Here is a 22079-nt window from a genome sequence, read left to right as displayed (position 1 = left end):
AGCACTCTGCAGATAATACAATGCTTCATTTGTAAGATATGCAAATATTCCAAAAGGAGGGGAATGCCCCATACGTGCATGTTGTTTATGGAATGTTTCTGAGCAACACTTCTATGATATCTTCCAAATTATTTTTCAGCTTGGGTTGGCACCAAACAGCTGAAATAAAAAAGCCAGTGTTTTCACTGGAAATGAGATGAAATAAGGTCTCAAAGAAACCACCATATAATGCAGTCATGACAAATGAAGGTATTTCACTGCCCATTGCATTGTGAAGGCAACTCAACATTTAATATATCTATTAATTCATTCAATAATAGATGTCTGTCATTCAATCATGATGGCACATCTGCCAAAACAATGAGTGGCCTATTCATAGTCATACAACATGCAAACTGGTAGTTTTGCGCAATTCTGCTGACCAAGATCCCTATCTACGCTGATGTATGTGCCATCATTAGGCCACATCCCTCTAAACTTTTCCTATCCATGTATCTATCAAAGTAAACTTTGCAATTATACTTATACCTGCCTTCCTCCAGTAGCTCGTTCCACATATCCATCACCCTCAGTACAACTAGCTTGCCCCTCAGATCACTTTTAAATCTTTCCCCTTTCCCCTTTCACCTTAAACCCGTCCTCTACTTTTAGATGTCCCTACCCTGGAAAAAAGGCTGCTACTATCTCCCACTATTCATCGCCTCATAATTAGCAGAAATAGCAGGGGACCGGGGGTCAAATGAAATGGAGGAACTGAGTGAAATCAAGGTTAGCCGGGAAGTGGTGTTAGGTAAATTGAATGGATTAAAGGCCGATAAATCCCCAGGGCCAGATAGGCTGCCTCCCAGAGTACTTAAGGAAGTAGCCCCAGAAATAGTGGATGCTTTAGTGATAATTTTTCAAAACTCTTTACATTCTGGAGTAGTTCCTGAGGATTGGAGGGTAGCTAATGTAACCCCACTTTTTATAAAGGGAGGGAGAGAGAAAATGTGGGAATTACAGACCAGTTAGTCTAACATCGGTAGTGGGGAAACTGCTAGAATCAGTTATTAAAGATGGGATAGCAACACATTTGGAAAGTGGTGAAATCATTGGACAAAGTCAGCATGGATTTATGAAAGGTAAATCATGTCTGACGAACCTTATAGAATTTTTCGAGGATGTAACTAGTAGAGTGGATAAGGGAGAACCGGTGGATGTGTTATATCTGGACTTTCAGAAGGCTTTCGACAAGGTCCCACAAAAGAGATTAGTATACAAACTTAAAGCGCATGGTATTGGGGGTTCAGTATTGATGTGAATAGAGAATTGGCTGGCAGACAGGAAGCAAAGAGTAGGAGTAAACGGGTCCTTTTCACAATGGCAGGCAATGACTAGTGGGGTACCGCAAGGCTCAGTGCTGGGACCCCAGCTATTTACCATATATATTAATGATTTGGACGAGGGAATTGAATGCAACATCTCCAAGTTTGTGGATGACACGAAGCTGGGGGGCAGTGTTAGCTGTGAGGAGGATGCTAGGAGGCCGCAAGGTGACTTGGGTAGGCTGGGTGAGTGGGCAAATGCATGGCAGATGCAGTATAATGTGGATAAATGTGAGGTTATCCACTTTGGTGGCAAAAACAGGAAAGTAGACTCTTATCTGAATGGTGGCCGATTAGGAAAAGGGGAGATGCAACGAGACCTGGGTGTCATGGTACACCAGTCATTAAAAGTAGGCATGCAGGTGCAGCAGGCAGTGAAGAAAGCGATGGTATGTTAGCATTCATAGCAAAAGGATTTGAGTATAGGAGCATGGAGGTTCTACTGCAGTTGTACAGGGTCTTGGTGAGACCACACCTGGAGTATTGCGTACAGTTTTGGTCTCCTAATCTGAGGAAAGACATTCTTGCCATAGAGGGAGTACAGAGAAGGTTCACCAGACTGATTCCTGGGATGTCAGGACTTTCATATGAAGAAAGACTGGATAGACTCGACTTGTACTCGCTAGAATTTAGAAGATTGAGGGGGGATCTCATAGAAACTTACAAAATCCTTAAGGGGTTGGACAAGCTAGATGCAGGAAGATTGTTCCCGATGTTGGGGAAGTCCAGAACAAGGGGTCACAGTTTAAGGATAAGGGGGAAATCATTTAGGACCGAGATGAGGAAAACATTTTTCACACAGAGAGTGGTGAATCTCTGGAATTCTCTGCCACAGAAGGTAGTTGAGGCCAGTTCATTGGCTATATTTAAGAGGGAGTTAGATGTGGCCCTTGTGGCTAAAGGGATCAGGGGGTATGGAGAGAAGGCAGGTACAGGATACTGAGTTGGATGATCAGCCATGATCATATTGAATGGCGGTGCAGGCGGCGTCCTACTACTGCATCTATTTTCTATGTTTCTATGTTTAGACACCTCTATAAGTGGCCCTTCAGCCTCCTTCACTCCAGGGAAAACAATCTCAGCCTATCCAATCTTCCCTTATAACTGAAGCTCTCCTATATAGGCAGCATTCACACAGTACTCCGTGCGGCCCAACCAACGATATGGACAACTGTGACATTACCTTCATTGTCAAATGACTGTGTCCTGTAGAATTTCTGTAGAAGGCATGGAATGCTAATTGATTGGGTGAATGTAAGCACCAGGTTGGTTTGGCACACCATTAGATGCCATTTGTAATGTTTCTAATGGGCCTGTCCCGAAATGTTGAAAATTTTGCGGCAGCCGCCTGTGGTATCCCAAAGTGGGACAGGCCCATAATTGTTTATCTTCGCTGGATCTTTGAAGAGGCCCTGATTGAATATTCACTTTGCTGTGGAGAACTGTCACTAAATACAACTGATGCTGGAACTTTTTGAAGTTCTGCACCATCATGTGACAGGCCATCATCTGCAGGTGTCTCTATACATTGTAATTTGCACTGACAGGTTGGCTGCAGGGATATGCAGGCACTTGTGTTTAATGGCTAGGAATGAGGAAACTTGCAGCAAGTGCTCAAGCAACATATTACCTCTTTAGCAGTCAAGACGTTTTCCTCAGTCCTCAACGTGGTAATTAAAGTCATGAATACTGTAAATGCAAATATCCCCAATTCTCATAATGTATCAAATGCTAATGCCCTCAGTTCTCCTGAAGAAGTGAGGGCTGATTAATATCTTGTACATGAAGAGGTGTAGTGTCTGCCCTGCAGTAAAGGCTATGAAGTGTGTTGTGGAATTAAAGCTTTTCTGTCTGTAAAATTATCTGCTATAAACTGTATTTGCAGTGTTTACAATGGCTCACTAAGCTTGCTTTCCCGGCAGATCAGTCATCAAAATCTCTACTGTATCCTCTTTAGCCACCTCAGGACTTATTTTTGTTCAACACTTTTTGGAATCTCTGAATGCATAGGAACAAAGGAGGTTACAAAAAGAGGTGAACACTGCCCATTTCATTAGTTACTGACCTCCCCACCATCGAAGGGATGTAAAAGAGGTGCTGTCTCCAAAAGGTGACCATTAACGACCCACACCACTTTGACCACACTTTCATTTTACTCCTGCCATCGAAAGGAATGTACAGGAACCTGAAAACTAACATCCAGGTTCAGTGACAGCTTCTTCCCAACAACCATAAGGCTATTGAACACTACTAACTCGAACTAAACTCTGAATTACGAACTGCTTGGGTTTCATTCGGGACTTTGGGGTTTGTTTTGTTTTTGCAATGTATTGGGTTTTTTATTTATCAAACTATTTTTTTGTTTGCTTATTATATTATCCAATGAACACGGTGTTTATAATCCAATTGTGGCACTGCTGCAAGTAAGAATGTCATTGTTATGGAGGAGGAGCCATCTTGGTGAACGGCTGCTAGCCAGCAGCCGTCCGTTTTAAATCCGTTTTTTTAATAGTTTTTAGTGAGTCCTGTTTTTTGTTTGTAGGGGATATGGTCTTTTTAATGTGGGGGGTAGGTGTAAACTTTATTTCTAGGTCCCTACCTGGTCGGTGTGGCAGCCTTTTCTCCGGGCTGCCCGTCGACCTGTCCTCGTGGCCTACCTGCGGGCTTGGAGTGCCGTTTCCTGGCGGGGACCGCCCAGCACCTCCGCCTCGGCGGCGGCACAGCGCTGGAGCGCTGGAGCGGAGCGGAGTGGAGCGGGCGACGCCTTGCCTGGGTCGCCGCGCTGGAGCGACGCGTTGGAGCTCTGGCGAGCTGGACCGACGAGAGCAACATCTCCGGGCTGCGGGGCTGCGGAGCGGAGAGGCGGCGTGCGGAGAGGCAGCAGTGCGGAGAGGCGGCGCCGACTTTATCATCGGGAGCCTGGGAGCTCCAAACCGGCGCGGCCTTGTCGGCTTCGGCAGCCGCGGGCTCCAACCAGGAAGCGGCCGTTCCAGGTGGCCCAGCCGCCGAAAGGACTCTCCTGACGGGGATGATTTTTTTGTCTAATTGTAGTCCTGTAGGTCTGTGTCCAAGATGGCTGCCGTGAAGAGAGAGTGGACGCTGGCGCGCTTTGGCTGCCGCTGCTCCCTCTTCACACTGTGTTTTTGATTTTCTGTTTTTGGATTGAATTCTGTTTTTAATTTGTGTCTCTGTGATGTCTTTATTACTTGTTATATTCCGATTATATGTTATTCCGATTACTATGTAAGGTGTCCTTGAGATGTCTGAAAGGCGCCCATTAAATAAAATTTATTATTATTATTATTATTGTTCTTCTCCATGAGAGTAAAACACTCGCCTCTCTCTCGTGATTCTAGCCACAGGTGAGGTCCCAGAGTGTTTAAGATGGGAAATAGGGACAAGCTAGGAAATTCTATGCCAGTGAACTTTACATCAGTGGTAGGGAAATTACTGAGGAAGATTCTTAGGGATATGATTAACTCTGGAAAAGCATGGGCTTATTAGGCATAGTCAAAATGGCTGTGTACGGAAAGGTCATGTCTTACAACTTGAATTAGGTTTTTGAGGAGGTGATAAACCTGACTGATGAGGGTAGGGCCGTGGACGTGGACACTACATGGAAAAGTAAAATACTTGGCAAGGTCCCTCATGGCATACTGATCCAGAAGATTCGGACACATGGGAGACTTGGTAGATTGGATACAAAATTTGCTTGGCTATTAAATTGGGTACTGGTGGAGGGGGTTATTTAAAAGGGGGGGGAGGTTCTGTGAAAAGTTGTCTTCAGTAGGGATCAGTGCTGAGATCACTGTTGTTTGTGAAATATATATAAATGATTTGGATGAGAATGCAGGTGGCCTGATTAGTAGGTTTATATTTTGCATGAACATTGGGTGACTTGTTGATGGTGAGGAAGGTTGTCAAAGAATGCACCAGGATATAGATCAGATTGTCTGGGTATACCATGAGGTCCAGGGTCTTTCCGAGGGTTCACCCCCCTGAAGATCTTCTGACGTCGGCCTCTGATACTGTAATACCATCAGGGCGAATGGGGGCTTGGGAAGGCACATCAGTGTTCTCCCTATCAAAGCGTACGTAGAACTCATTGAGCTCGTCAGGGAGTGATGCTTCGCTGTTGTTTAAGCTGCCTCCTGATTTCGCCTTGTAAGGGGTGATGGCATTCAAGCCCTGCCACAGTTGCCGAACATCCGTCCCATGCTCCAGCTTTGAGCGGAAGTCCCGTTTGGCCTTTTTGATGGCCTTGTCAAGGTCGTACATGTAACAGATGTAACATTGGAAAGATATTCTGAGTATCTTTGTCCAACCTTCATCGCTGGAGCAACTTCACATCGCAGGTCATTTCCAAAATAGTATGGCAAATACATTGGTTTTCCTTTATCCGTCCAATGGTAAATTTGTCAAGCACGATTTTTCATAAAACCATGTTGACTTTGCTTGATTGTCTTACGATTTCCGAAGTATCTTTCTATTATATCATTAAAAATGGATTCCAGCCTATTGTCAAAAACAAATGAAATGGTAATAGGCTAATAGTTTCCTGCTTTCTGCATCCCTCCTTTCTTCAGTACTGAGTTTACATCTTGTAAAATCAAGCATTTCTCGCATTTCTCCATAGTGATTACTTTCACAGCTGGAGAACATAACTAATGGCAACTCTGTGCAGATTCTGATGGCCTTGATGGACCTCTGTACCATTCTGGCATGCACGACCTTCCTACTGGGACATATGTCAAGTTGAGCTCTTCATCTCCCTCACTCTATAATGCAGACCTTCATCTCCTTTTTGCTTCTGCAGCCTCTCTCTCCTCCGTGCAACCATATTGTGTGTTGCGCCTATTTTACATTTCATATTCCTCATGACATAAGCACCTGGCTACAATGCAATATGTAACCTCAATGACTCACATCTTCACTGAATCTTGCATTGCAATAGCAACATCATTGAATTTAGTTCTATCCCTTTGTGAAGCACTCGTCACATTTTAGTTCTTTCTACTTGGTAAAAAACACTACAAATGTTGTTGCACATTTGTTGTTTGACAATCGCGTCATTTTTTATGACGTCTTAATTTGGCATTAAATGCGATGATGTTTGAGCAACAAAATAAAATACATACTTCTTGGCAAATAAAGCTGAAATTGAGTTTAATTCCATTATTTTAGGAGCATAAAACAAAGGTGAAAAAGATTACTTTTACTTTCCAAAATCTTGTGCCGTAAAGATTTGACCTAGTATTGGGTTTACCACAAGTTATGTGCTTGACAATGGGCACAGCCAATTTCTAGGTGCTTTTGAGAATCTGGACATCTCCTACATTGCATTTCTGTCTCATGAATCTGTAATTTTAGGCCTGTGGATGTAAGCTCTCTACAGAAATTTCAACTATGTTTGGAGATAGCAATCTGTTTCTGCCAGAAACAAACAATACGTTGTGTCGTTCACTTCAAGCGACCGACAAAACTTCAAATAATATCAAGAGATATGCATCAAGAAAATATGCTAGCAAAATATTAGCTTCAATAAGATTATAGCCATATTCTGGAAATATATGAATTTAGAAAGAGCAAAGACTTTCGACAAAAGACAGAATACCTTTGTATGTGAGTTGGAACAGATACAAAGTTGATCTGAGAAGTGATAGAAATGTAGTCTTCATGCAGCTTGTGTGTACATGAAGGCTAAACGATGTATGCTGAGCAAAAAGCCTTTATCCCAATCATTCCATGCTAGTCCCAAGTTATTGAGAGTGCCTAAAAACAATCAGTGATTGAACCTTGATGGAAAAACCTTGTTAATCTTGTGTGGGATGCTGATCTGTATTACACCATTGACCTGGCGATGGGACTGGCACACTTTTGTTCATTGAATCTGCTGCCTTGTTGTATATTGTTGATGTGTCTAAAGGCAAATGATGCGTTAAACATGATGCAGTAACCATGAAACATCAAGCAGTATTGTGGGGAGGTTTCCTAGGCAGGGGTTCTTTCTTTAATTATTTATTCTATCCATAAAGATTTTGACGGACAGACATGCATCAATTTCAACAGTAACATGCATCACAGTCTGCAAACGTGAACAAAAAAAAAACCCTGCCATATAGACAAAATCTACTGACGTAAAACCAATGTTGCAGCATTCACAACAAGAGTCATATTTTGGTCATTAGGCTGTGCAGTACAAATCTTGGCTGCCAGCATGAATTGGGAATTCACACATGTAGGTTAATGGGTCCAGTAAGACTTTCCATCCATTAATTGATTCCTCTGATAGAATAACACCAGCTTTAAATGGGAGACCATGTGACAGAGAAAGGAAATATACTCAGTCCTCATGTATCGCATTAATTGTTACCCAACAAGCAACTAAGGAGACTTGTTCCAGTAGCAACTAGGAGAAAGAAAAACATTAATGATTTCACTATATAATAACATATACTGCATATATTTAACCCCAAGGTCAAGTTTAGCATAACGGTAAAGAAGAAACCTGCTTTAAACTACACCACATCAAAATACTGGAATTAATTCTCAGAAAAAACCTTTAGAGAATTCCAGAATAGAATATATTCTGGAACTTGTATTGCTTAACTACAAATGTTTTTGACATATATGATCAGGTTTCCCACAGAATAAAAGATTATTTCTGTCTCAAATCTCACATTAAGAAAATGTTACAAGAGATGGGCTAATCTAGAAATAGTTGGTTTCTTCTCAACTTTGTTATCTTTTTAATATGCAGGTTACTATCTTAGCATTGATGTTCTTTTATTTCTCATATCCAGCTGAATGATGCCATGACCCAGTTCTCTACCGCTAATACCCTCTTATTGCTTGAACTGGATTTTTGTATATTATGCAATTTTATTGAGGTAAACTTCAAAAAATACGTGTGAATGAGTTCAATATGAATCATTAAGCAATTTAATTTTACCACAAGTAAACATACAATTTGACATTCAGACTGGGTCTCAGGTCAATCAGTACAACCTGACCATACAAAATGATTTAAAAAAAAGCTAATGTACTATGTACCACTGGCTATCCTAGATGGGCTACCTTGACTTAAATATAACAATGCACAAGCTACTTTCTGGTATATTATAATGAGTCTGGTGAAAAATTGTCCTGGCTGGTTTCTCTTTAATAATATTTGTCACTGGTCTAGATTTATTACGAAAGGTGCGTGACCCAATGTTCTCAGTACCCATAATGCCAATTCACTAAATTTATTCTGTTTCCTTGCCACTTCTGGTAAACTCAAAATGCTGGTCTGATGCAACCTTTATCTGCAGAAAAAAGCTTTTGAAAACGCTCATCATAGGTTAACCTACTAATTCCTTGGATCATTCTTATAATCCTCCAATGGACCCTCTTCAGAGCCAGCACATCTTTCATCAGATATGGTGCCCAAAATTGCTCACAATATTCCAAATGCAGCCTTAACAGTGCCTTATAGAACCTCAGCATTACATCCCTGTTTTTATATACAAGCCCTCTTGAAATAAATGCTAGCATTTCCCTAAAGATTTAGGACATCTTGGATGTCTTGGTATGGAACACCTCATCTTGGGCGCAGATGCGTTGTAGATGGAGGAATTAGGAGTAGGAGATAGAGTCTTTGCAGGAGGCAGGGTGGGAAGTCTAGATAGCTATGGGAGTTAGTAGGTTGGTAATAGACATCAGTCGATAGTCTATCTCCTGTGATGGAGACAGCGAGATCAATAAACGGGAGGGAATTTGTCGTAGATGAATTTGAGTGCAGCGTGAAAATTGGTAGTAAAGTTAATGAAGTCCATGAATTCTGCATAGATGCAACAGGTAGCCCCTATGCAGTCAACAGTGTAGAGGATATAGAATCGTTTCGCCGAACACCTCCGCTCGGTCCGCATTAACCAACCTGACCTCCCGGTGGCCCAGCACTTCAACTCCCCCTCCCATTCCATATCCGACCCCTCTGTCCTGGGCATCCTCCACAACCAGAGTGGGCACACCGGAAATTGGAGGAACAGCACCTCATATTCCGCTTGGGGAGTCTGCATCCTGGTGGCATGAACATTGAATTCTCACAATTCTGTTAGCACTTGCTGTCTCCTCCCCTTCCTACCTCTACCTCAGCCCTCGGGCTCCCCCTCCTCCTTTTTCCTTTCTTCTCCCCGTCTCCCCCCACCCCCCATCAGTCTGAAGAAGGGTTTAGGCCCGAAACGTTGCCTATTTCCTTCGCTCCATAGATGCTGCTGCACCCGCTGCGTTTCTCCAGCATTTTTGTGTACCCTAGAGGAGATAGAATTCAGGGATAGGGCCAGTGTACGCCTGGAACTGGGATTGTTCAACATACTCTCCAAACAGGCAGGCATAGCTGGGGCCCATGCGGGTGCCCATGCGAGGGCCCATGCAAGTGCCCATGGCTACACCTTGGATTTGGAGGAAGTGGGAGGAATCAAAGGAGAAGTTGTTGATAGTGAGGACCAGCTGCCGGTGGAGGAGAGCCTTATTAGATGGAAATTGTCTGGTTCTGTGGTCGAGGAAGAAATCAAGGGCTTTAAGGCCTTCCTGATGGGAGCTGGAGGAGTGGGTTGATGGAACGTCCATAGTAAATATGAGGGAACGGGGGTGTGGAAAACAGAAGTAATTAAACAGACAAAGGGCATGTGAGGTGTCTTGGACTTAAATCGGGAGGGATTGGACCAAGGGGGATAGAATGGAGTCGAGGTGTTTCAGTGGGGCAAGAGCAGACAGAAACAATGTGTCTGCCAGGACAGTTGTGTTTATGGAAGTAGGCGGGGCTGGCGAACATTAAGGTTGAAGGGCAGACAGCAGGAATGCTAAAATCGGAGATAGTCTGTAAGATAGCCTGGTGCTCATCTGTGGGGTCATGGTCAAGGGTGAGTAGGACGTCACTCGTCTTGTTAGTGGTGTCTTCATCTCCCTGGCAGGAGAATAGCAGACAAGTGTCAGCCTCCACTCCAGACAGCACAGCACCAGCTCGGAGACCTGGCATGGCCTATTGCTCACTGGCAAGACAGCAGCTCCCAGAAACCCAGGCGTCACCCTCAGTTCCACACGGGACAGCAGCACCCCGTCTCCACACTGCCCCCCTCTTCCGCCTGACAGGCAAATGCACGTTGTAGACACGTGGAACTGTAGACGCTAGACTCTTGAGCAAACCACAAGTGTTGGAGTAACTCAGCGGGCCAGGCAGCATCTGTGGAGGTAATCGAGGAACGACGTTAAGTTCCGGGACCTTTCTTCAGATGCACCTTGTATCCCAGGTGTCACTGTGTGGTCCTTGTGCTCAGCCTCAGGACCCTTCGCCACCAATTCAACCCACAGAGATGACCATTGTCTGAATTGCGGAGCTCTGTGATATAACATGGTAAAGCTTTAATAAACTAGGAGGCGCGATGGACCGACCACAATGGTTATCAGCCCTTTGCAACTTTTGCATTGCCTGGGTATGAAATGGCATTAAACCTGCCCGTGTTCTAGTTTAATTTAAGATCGGCAATCATTACATGAACTGCAGGAGGCGGCTCATTCTGTCGGGTCGATACGAGCGGTTGGATGGACGTGTCCCGGGTTACGTGGCATCCTGTAGCAGCTGGCCGCTGTGACCGGGTCCTGTGGAGACTTCTACTAACCGCAGACACGCTGTCTGCTAACGTTATCTCCGTGCACGTTTATGACGGGGCGTTCCCGTTTCGAAAAGTGTTGAACTCTGAGCCTTGGTCCGTTCAAGCGCTCCCGGCAGTGAGACAGGAGCAGACAGTCCGACCCAGTGCGGCCGCACTTGGCTCTTCCTTCTGCACTGATTTCGAGGTAAAGAACACACCGGGTAAGCAATATTTATCAACCCAGCTGGGGAACAAAAAACAACTTTAAAAAATATATATAAACGACATTACCATGGGAACTTATTCAGGTTTAAAACATGATTGGATTGGCACAATGCAGTAAAAACTAAACTGAACAGGGTGAGATATTGGATCATGTTTTATCCTCCGGAAAAAAAAGACTATTCGACATGGGGTAGGAATGGATAAGTTTGCACAAGGGACTTTGGGACAAATGATACACGAATACCACTTAACAGGGAAACGGGATAAGACCATTTTAGAGCATATCTATAGAAATACGGTTATGCCGGTTGAAAATATCAGCCGAGTAATGTGTCAATTGCACAGTTTCTATTGTCTGTTATGTATTCCTCTGCACTGTTAAAATAATTGTTGAATAGATTTGAGTTTTCGCCAAGTACGTAAACAAATGACACACTACTTTCTGATACGAACATTTGTTTATCCTTCGCATATCACTTTAATCAATACTTCATCTTGTATGGAGAATTGTTTTTACTTTTGTCGTCAACCCGGATTGCAGCTGAACAAAGGTACACAAAATTGCTGGAGGAACTCAGCGGGTGCAGCAGCATCTATGGAGCGAAGGAAATATGCAGCTGAACATGTTGCTGACCAGCATTACTTGGCCAAACTTCTGTTAAGTCTTTAGCTAAACCATTGTCTATCCCACAGGAAAACTCCTGCAAGCCCAGTGTCCCTTCCCTGTATATGGGACTTTTCAGTAAATATGCTTCCAATGAGTGTTTGGATGTTCTGTTAAATATTTTATTTGAATATTTTTTTATCAGCTTGTACAGTATCTAGATCAGACACTTTGCTTTGTTTGTCATGTTGGCAACATTTGTCATCCTGAAATTCCACATTATTCAGAAGTGTTGTGTCTGAACTGCTGTAATTATCTGAGGGCAGGATTCGGAGGAACAGAATCAGAATCACACTTTATTCACCAAGTATGTTTTGCAACATACGAGGAATTTCATTGGCCAGGTCAGTCATACAAATAAAAGTAACAGATCACTTCAAAAAGTAACATAAACATCCACCACAGTGACTCCTAAACAATCCTCTGTGGTGGAAGACAAAAAAAAATTCAAGTCCTTCCCCTTAGTTCTTCCTCAGTCGTGGGCCTCGAGTCCCCGTTGACGGGATGATTGGATTGGATTCAATTTATTGTCATTAGCTCATAAGAGACAACAAAATGGATTTTCCTTACAGTCAAGTAACATTAAACTAAATAATAAATAAAACATATTTAAAAAAAAGCACAAACACAGAAGTCCACGACACAACATAACCCTACAGTGGCACCAAAGTTGAGGAAGGTACCATAGTCCAGCCAGCCTCCCCGCCGATCTTTCCAGATGTTCACCCGTGGTTGTGGCCTCCCGAGCACCCGCAGTCGCCGCCACGGGCGGCCCGATGCTCAGGCCCTCATGCCGGGATGATGGAACACCGACGCCGAACCTCGACGGAGAACATCCTCAGCGGCCCGGACCTCCAGATCAGCCACCTCCCACCGGAGTCCGCGGCTCCCGAAGTCCACAGGCCGAGCCGAGCGGAGTCGCAGAGCTCCGCGATGTTGGTCAGCGTCGCCCGTGTTCGGAGCTCCGCGAACCACAGCTCCGCGATGTCGGTGCAGCAGGCCCAGCACCCGGGGCTCCAAACGGCGATCCCTGGTGAGGCATCGCCCGCCCTGCGATGTATCCAACGCTGCACCACTGCTGCTGCTGGAGCTCTGGTCGGTCCCGGCAGGAAAGGCCGCGCTAATCCAGTAGGTAGGTCGCTGGGGGAGGGGGGATGGGCGAGGACGCGACTCGAATAGTCGCATCCTCTCCAGGAAGCAACTGAAGGACAGTATCCCCCTTACCGTACCCTCTTCCCCCACATAAAGACATTAAAAAAACCCACAGAAAACGCTCTTCAACATAACAAAAAAACCCAAAAAGATACCAGACTGAAGGCGGAGGCAGCTAGCAACAGCGCCACCGGATGTCCAATCTTAACTCCCGTAGCCGACGGCGTTCGGGCCCTCCGTGTCGAGGTGATCTGCTCCTGCATCGGGGGGGATGTCAGCTCCCCCGCGCTGGACGATCGAACCTCGTGTCGGGTCTGGTGAACCTTCCGCGACGTTGGAGTTCCCGACTCGGCCTCACCTGAGACTGTGAGCCCTTGATGTTGATTTCGAGGTGGTCGCAGTGTGAGCGATTCCAGGCAAGGGATCAGCTCCGATGTTAAGTCCGCGTCCCGCGATAGGGCTCAAAGTCAGTCCGAGGAGGCTTCCAGCTCCATCGATGGTAGGCCGCAGAGCCTGGAGAATGTGATTCGAAAATTGATCACCTCTCCGGGAAGCTTTGAACTTGAAAAAATGTTTACCCCCAATCCCCTCCCCCCCCCCCCCCCCCCCACATAAAACAAACCGAAGAACATTAAAACAAAACTTTTAACAAACTAAAAAATAATAAAAAGAGTGAAAAGACGAACAGACTGCCGGCTGGTTTATACCGAAGATAGACAAAAACTAATGGAGTAACACAGTTCGCTGGAGAGAAGGAATGGGTGTGTTACTCCACGAGTGTTTTATTTTCTTTAAAAATCTGGTTTCGTAAAATCTTTCAGTTTTGATTTTAAAATATAGTCTGCAATCGAAGAAAGAAAAATAATATCAAGTTATTGGTAAAATCAGTTCCAATTCTTCTTACTGACTCTGTTGATTCAAGCTAAGATCCCATTTCCAAAAGGTCAGTATTCGTCTGATCACTTTGAGGAGCCTCCATAGAAAGGATGAGTGACATTGTCCCATGATTTAGGTGGAATCTGAATTGGGTTTCAAGTTGCCAGCAAGTAGTGAACAGGAGTGAGAATCTGCCCTACATTCATTGCTATCAATCAATTTGATGAAAATAATAGAAGCACAATCAGTGTTGTTCAGAATTAAATCAGAACAAGGATTAAAGTCGGAATATGACAGATCAATTGGTTTAGGACCAGCATGCATTTTATTCACTGGCCCATTAGAAGAGATGGAAATTGGCTGTAAGTGCCTGTGACCAAACACACTTAACTGATTTTAAGAGAGAGGATAATGATTATCCATCATGTAACCGAAAACTAATTGACTTTGTTTCTTTCTCTCTTTCCCAGTTCTGATGAAACTCTGCAATCCAAAACATTAACAAAGTTTCTCTTTCTGCAGACGAAACATGTAGGAAGGAACTGCAGATGCTGGTTGGAACCGAAGATAGACACAAAAAGCTGGAGTAATTCAGCGGGTCAGACAGCATCTCTGGTGAAAATGAATGGGTGGCGTTTCGGGTTGAGACCCTGTTTCAGACGTTTTGGGTCTCGACCCAAAACATCACCTATTCCTTTTCCTTTCCTTTTGTGTCTATCTTCTCTTTCTGCTGTTGCTTTCTAGAAAATAGAACATAATATAACACAGAAACAGGCGCTCAGGAACACAATATCGGTGCCGAACATCATTCCAAAATAAACTAATCTTATCATCTGCACGTGATCCATATTCCTAATTTCTCACTGTCTGACCTATCCATTCCAACCTGCTAACATGCTAAATATTTCCAATATATTCTGTTTTGATTTCAGATTTTCAGAATTTTATGCTTTGATTTCATATTTCCAATATCTGGATTTTTTAAATTTTAATTTACTGTCGATTTCGATGTTACCTCTCGTCCAGGAATGCCAGCCTGTAAAATTTTCTCTTGTGCTCTCCATCAGGATTTCATAAGTTCATAAATGATAGGATCAGAATTAGGTGATTCAGCCCATCATGTCTGCTCTGCCGTTCAATCATGGCTGATCTATCTTTCCCTCTCAACCCCATTCTCTGCCTTCTCCCCATAATCCCTGACACCTGTACTAATCAAGAATCTATCAATCTCTGCCTTAAAAATATCCACTGACTTGGCCTCCACAGCCTTCTGTGGCAAGTAACAGATTCACACTATGACTAAAGAAATTCCTCCTCATCTTCATAAAGGTATATCCCTTTATTCTGATGCTATGGCCTAGACTCTCCCAATAGTGGGAATATCCTCTCCACATCCACTCTATGCAGAACTTTCACTATTCAGTAAGTTTCAATGAGTTGCCCCCTCATCCTTCTAAACTTCACGAGTACAGGCCAAGTGCCATCAAATGCGCATTTCTGTGTAGAAGACATAAAGTGCTGGAATAATTCAGTGAGTCAGGCAGCATCTCTCGTGAACAGTTCTCCAGGGATGCTGCCTGAACCACTGATTTACTCCAGCACTATGTATCTCCTTTTGTAAACCGGCATCTACAGTTCTGTATTTATAGTATTTATGTGTTAGTACTTTTTCACTTATTGTTTTGATAAGGGGTTGACGAAGACAACCCCTCACCCATGGCAACCCTGCCCTCAACTAATCAGAGATACAAGAACGCAAAAAAACACAAGTTATTGTGTTACGAGGAGGAGCATGAGTAGGTTTTTCGGGACCTTGAAGGCTGCTGCACTATTCAATATAATCGCGGTTGAACTATGCTGGCCTTGACTGATGTTATGTGTCATTTTTTCATGCGTCTTTCTTCCTTGAACTTTCAAATATTTATTCACCTTCAGTTTAAAAACTTCTCATAATCCAGCTTCCATAACCTGCTGTGGAAAAGAGTTCTCGAGATTCACCACCCTCCGCAGGAAGACATTTCTAATGATCTGCTCCTTGTTGTTATATAATCTTGTTTGACTCCTTCCAGTAAAAAAATCCCCAAATCTACCATGTCAAACCCCCTTAAGTACTGCTATGTTTGATTAAGATCACCCTTAATTCCAAAGAAAACAAGCCCAAACTATTTTGCCCTTCTTGGTAGGACAACACTCTCACCCCAGGAATCAGTTTAATGAATGTCCTTTGTACTGCCTCCAATGTTGCTATAACTTACAATCTATCTATCTATCTATCTATCTATATCACTAAAAGTCTGATCTTGACCACTTCCTGTTGTTCTGTATATTGATTTTAGAAAAATCGCTGCCACTTACGGCTGTGATTTTTGGCCAACTTACTCAGAGTCCGCCTCCGCTGCACAGGACAAGAGGATTTTTCCCATCGATTAAAAATAAAAGAGTTATTAATGTTTAAAAGATGTTGAGATTCTCTCTCCTGAAGGTCACGCCCCTTCCGGAGGGACTATAAAACCCGGAAAAGAGTTGAGTGCCTCAGTCAGTCTCTGCAAGATGGGGGAGTGAGAGGGTCACGTCTCTCAGTCTGAGCTGTGAATAATACTGAACACATGTCTACTAAATTGTGAGTGGTTTTACTGACCTATCAGTGCCCTTAATGTGGTTTGAAAATATAGTTTCGAAATGCTAAAGCTCTGTTGCCATTGGTTTGGAAATGCTAAAGCTGTGTTGCCTTTGGTTTGGAAATGCTAAAGCTGCGTTGCCTTTGGTTTGGAAATGCTAAAGCTGCGTTGCCTTTGGTTTGGAAATGCTAAAGTTGTGTTGCCTTTGGTTTGGAAATGCTAAAGCTGTGTTGCCTAATTAAAGTTGCCTTGCCTAATTAAAGTTGCCTTGCCTAATTAAAGTTGCCTTGCCTAATTAAAGTTGCCTTGCCAAATTAAAGTTGCCTTGCCTAATTAAATTTGCCTTGCCAAATTAAAGTTGCATTGATTAATTAAAGTTGCCTTGCCTTCTATCTATATTACTAAATCTCTGATCTTGACCGCTTTTGGCCGACTGTGCTGCGAATTTCCGAGAGAACGCCGACACCTACGGCCGTCATTTTTGGCCACCTCGCTCAGAGCCCCCCTCCGCCATATGAGTGCGGAGGATTTTTTCCGTTGATGGAAAATGAGAGAGATATTAATGTTTTTACAAAACTCCCCATTCTCTCTGCTGCCCCCGCTGGCGGCAGGGGGAGGGACTATAAGACCAGGAAGTGTCGTGCCTCACTCAGTCTCTGCCAGACCAGGAAGCGAGAGGGTTACGGCTCTCTGAGCTGCGAATAACACTGAATGCACGTCTACTCCACGGTGAGTCCCCTCGATGCGGCTGTAAAGTGGCTGCAGCCCTTTTTAAAGTGTTCACAAAATGAATTTTGTCGGGTGGCTGCAGCCCAATTGTTTGCCTCGCCTCTTTTAACAAGTTTGTGTTCACAAAATGAATTTTGGTTGTCGGGTGTCTGCAGCCCAATTGTTTGCCTCACCTCTTTTAACAAGTTTGTGTTCACAAAATGAATTTTGGTTGTCGGGTGTCTGCAGCCCAATTGTTTGCCTCGCCTTTTTTTTAACAAGTTAGTGTTCACAAAATGAATTTTGGTTGTCGGGTGTCTGCAGCCGTTTTTAACAAGTTTGTGTTCATAAAATGAATTTTGGTTGTCGGGTGTCTGCAGCCCAATTGTTTGCCTCGCCTTTTTAACAAGTTTGTGTTCTCAAAATGAATTTTGGTTGTCGGGTGTCTGCAGCCCAATTGTTTGCCCTGCCTTTTTTAACAAGTTTGTGTTCACAAAATGAATTTTGGTTGTCGGGTGGCTGCAGCCCAATTGTTTGCCTTGGCTTGGGTTTTAAAATCATTGCAACATTTGGATGCCTGCCCAAGCATCCATACAGCCCATAATGTCTATACTAGCCCTCTGGAAACCAGTACCTTCAGCCCGCAAAACCCATACTAGTGCAACAGACAGCCCCCCCCCCACTGGCGAGCAGTATTGGAATTGGTGGAGAGGTGGAATATTGCGTTGGTGACCAGCCCTCCCGTGTGATGCTGGGACCCAACGGGTCCCACTTAGTCTAGTATATTACTAAAAGTCTGATCATGACTGCTTTTGGCTCGCTGTGGTGTGATTTCCAAGAGAACGCCGCCACCTACGGCCATCATTATTGGCCACCTCGCTCAGAGCCCCCCTCCGCCTTCCGGGACCGGAGGATTTTTCACATCGATGAAAAGTCAGAGAGATATTAATGTTTAAAAACAATTCCCCATTCTCTCTGCTGCCCCCACTGGCAGCAGGGGGGAGGGACTATAATGCCCGGAAGTGTAGTCCCTCACTCAGTCTCTGCCAGACCCAGGAAGCGAGAGGGTCATGGCTCTCTGAGCTGCGAATAACACTGAACGCACGTCTACTCCATGATGAGTCCCCTTGATGCGGCTGTAAGGTGGCTGCTGCCAAATTGTTTGCCTCGCCTTTTTAACAAGTTTGTGTTCACAAAATGAATTTTGGTTGCGGGTGGCTGCTGCCCAATTGTTTGCCTCGCCTTTTTAACAAGTTTGTGTTCACAAAATGAATTTTGGCTGTCGGGTGGCTGCTGCCCAATTGTTTTCCTCGCCTTTTTTTAACAATTTTGTGTTCACAAAATGAATTTTGGTTGTTGGGTGGCTGCTGCCCAATTGTTTGCCTCGCCTTTTTAACAAGTTTGTGTTCACAAAATGAATTTTGGTTGTCGGTTGGCTGCTGCCCAATTGTTTGCCTCTCCTTTTTAACAGGTTTGTGTTCACAAAATGAATTTTGGTTGTCGGATGGCTGCTGCCCAATTGTTTGCCTCGCCTTTTAAACATGTTTGTGTTCACAAAATGAATTTTGGTTGTCGGGTGGCTACAGCCAAATTGTTTGCCCTGGCTTGGCTTTTAAAAACGTTGCAACAGTTGGCTGCCAGCCCAAGAATGCATTTTTACGCACAATGTCTATACTCACCCTCTGGAAACCAGTACCTTCGGCCCGCAACACCCATACTAGCGCAACAGAAAGCCCCCCCCCCCCCCCGGCGAGCAATATTGGAATTGGTGGAGAGGTGTAATATTGCGTTGGTGACCAGCGCTCCCGTGTGATGCTGAGACCCAACGGGTCCCACTTAGTCTGGTATATAATTAAAAGTCTAATCTTGACCACTTCCTGTTTGTGCTTTATATGCATAATCTGCATGCTCAACGTTAAGTTGATACACTATGGTGGTGGCGTATGTTAGTCACATGGGTGCAATCAAGACAGAATATCCTGTAATAATTTACCTAATCTCATTTTACGTTACGTACAATCAATGACAACACTAAATGGGTGTTGGATCACAAAGCATTTAATGAAATTATGGCTCAATGGACACCGAATCGATATGTTTGTTTCCAGGCTCATTTACCAGTTGCAAAAATATGTGGCATAACAGTGGCAAAAGATACATTCTCGCAACAAGGAGAAAGAAGTTATGTTTGTCTCCCTTCATAGAAACATAGAAACATAGAAAATAGGTGCAGGAGTAGGCCATTCGGCCCTTCGAGCCTGCACTGCCATTCAATATGATCATGGCTGATCATCCAACTCAGTATCCTGTACCTGCCTTCTCTCCATACCCCCTGATACCTTTAGCCACAAGGGCCACATCTAACTCCCTCTTAAATATAGCCAATGAACAGGCCTCAACTACCAATTTTGCCTCATTAGTCGGGTCTTACAATAAAGTCAACAAGATCCCTCTTTAGGTTGTCGTTCTGTCTGGCTGGCCTATGCAGCCATGCTTCCTGCTTTGTCGGGAATAATAATACAACCTTTTACGGTTATTCTAAACATAAAACTTGCCGGTTCAGCCTGTGGCTCGGGAAACCAGTCTCTGCATGATAAAATCAATTTATTGACATAGATTCTGAGTAGACCGCTCCTGCAGCTCGGATTGTCAGACCGATCCATGTATGTGCTCGCTGCAGAGTGCAGGGATAGCACCAAGAAAGGAAAGCATTACATTTCCTCTTCAGGAGAAGGGAAGCATTTGTTTAAATACTTATGTTACATCTAATATGGTACTGATGATCTAACTGATGTCTTGGAGTTCGTTTCAAATAGATCTTTGACAATAAATTAAGTTATAGTACCATTAACTGTGCCCAATGTGCCTTCCCATCATATTTGCTGCAGCAAAAGGGACCCACTCTGTCGGGTTTCACCCTCTGATAACGAGTTATAAAGGATATCTTTCACACAAGTTCTCCCAGGACAAGCACAGGGCAGTATGGGATATTGATGTGGTATTAACACTATTTCACCAGGGGGCTCCAGCTACATCCTTAGCTTTGGCTCGGCTCTCATAAGTTAGTTATCCTCATGGCACTGGTCTCAGTGCAGTGGGTTCAGTCACTACATATTGTGACTGGACAGGATGGTTACATCTTCAAATAATATTATATTTTAATGTTTAGTTAAGCTGAGCAGACGTGAGGTCTCAAACTAGTTTCATGGCATACCCCATGGACCTTCGGTTGTGTATGGTCACACATATACAACAATACGTCAAGGTCACGAAGAGCCTTAGAGGCTCTGAACTAGCAATGTTTGTAATTACAAAAACTTTATAAAAGGTATTGGTTCAGATCATCTCCAGGTGGTTAAAACAGGGTTTGGCTCATGCAGGAGTAGATACTGATATTTTTCGAGTCTCACTCCACCAGGGCTGCTACAACATCAGCAGCAAAGGTTATGTACGTTCCGCTGGACCACATCCTGGCGACTGCAGGACGGTCAAACGAACTTCTGAACATTTAATAATAACCTATTGCCAGACCAGGGGTATCTGCCAACTCTATTTTAGGTCCAGTGGTTAGTTACTCCCGGATGAGAGGAGTTACTATTATTTATTCATTATGAATGTTTCCCTCATCTGTCAATGAAGCAGTTGTGGTTGTGTAGACTCGTTTCTCACCGCATGAAATCACAGAACTTTGAAATCTTCACGGAATCACTCACGTGACTCCGAAGTAAAATAGTAAGATTAAGCGAGAACTTACCAGTTTAAAGTTTGATCTTTATTTTATGAGGAGTTACGATGAGCGATTACGTGCCCACCATTCCCTACCCTCTCTCATAAAGATCACTCGGTAGTTCTAGTCTTCTCTAAGTCTTACTATGTTACTTTGACTGCAGTTATCTGGATTATCACCGCTGCTTTGAAGATTGACGCGCATGCGGACTGGCGGGGCTTCTTCACGTAATCGCTCATCGTAACTCTTCATAAAATAAAGATCAAACTTCAAACTGATAAGTTCTCCTTTAATTTTACTATTTTAAAGGAGTGACAGAGATACTTGCAGGGGAATGTGTGAGGAGATTATTATCTGTCTTTAGTTTTAGCTTGAACCAAGACATCTGAAGATTCAAAGTTTAATATAGTAATTGTGCTGATACTGACCCCAACCAACGACGTAATGAATTTCCATTCCGGAGGTTTTACTTTTATGATGCCATTTAAACTTCACTTGGATTTCAATCACTTCAATGTAAAAGTAATTGGGAATGGGGAGCATTGGAACAAAAATTTGCCATCGGTACATATTAACTAATATAATAATGTATGCATGTTGGTTGGGGCAATCAAAACAAAGATCTTTTTATCATTGTTGTGTTATGAATACCACAGAAAATATGATGTACTCTCAAGATCACATTTAATAGAATAATATTGCTTAAATATATAGTCATTGTACTTTGCATTTTGGAAAAGTCCCAGCTGAGAGGAAGACAGCAAAATACTGAAAATATTGGGGGTGAAAATGACTTCAGGACAGTTTGTTAGGAAAATAAAAGAAATGGTAACAGAATACTTATACAGCTGAGTGAATATAATTTTATGGATGAGAAATTGTGTTCAACCAATTGATGACTTCTTTGACAAAGTCATTTTCACCCCCAATATTTTCAGTATTTTGCTGTCTTCCTCTCAGCTGGGACTTTTCCAAAATGCAAAGTACAATGACTATATATTTAAGCAATATTATTCTATTAAATGTGATCTTGAGAGTACATATGTTCTGTAGGGGGCGCTGCTCTGGCAGCAGCCATGTCATGCAGCTCGTCAGTTTTTCAACCTTTTAAAA

General features: G+C 43.5%; 1 protein-coding gene across 1 annotated transcript in view; it reads left to right on the top strand.

Annotated features, from left to right (window-relative positions):
- The first annotated feature begins 11151 nt into the window (after nucleotides 1–11151).
- prkg2 (protein kinase cGMP-dependent 2) overlaps nucleotides 11152–22079 on the top strand; it is a 112291-nt gene continuing 101363 nt past the window's right edge. Inside the window, exon 1 of the mRNA XM_033024044.1 lies at nucleotides 11152–11217. The gene's annotated coding sequence lies outside the window, so the exon portion shown is untranslated. The remainder of the gene's footprint in view (nucleotides 11218–22079) is intronic.

The sequence above is a fragment of the Amblyraja radiata genome, chromosome 1 (assembly GCF_010909765.2).
Source record: "Amblyraja radiata isolate CabotCenter1 chromosome 1, sAmbRad1.1.pri, whole genome shotgun sequence".
Classification (NCBI taxonomy): domain Eukaryota; kingdom Metazoa; phylum Chordata; class Chondrichthyes; order Rajiformes; family Rajidae; genus Amblyraja; species Amblyraja radiata.
Note: the sequence above shows the minus strand (reverse complement) of the source record. Positions and strands in the feature narration are given on the sequence as shown.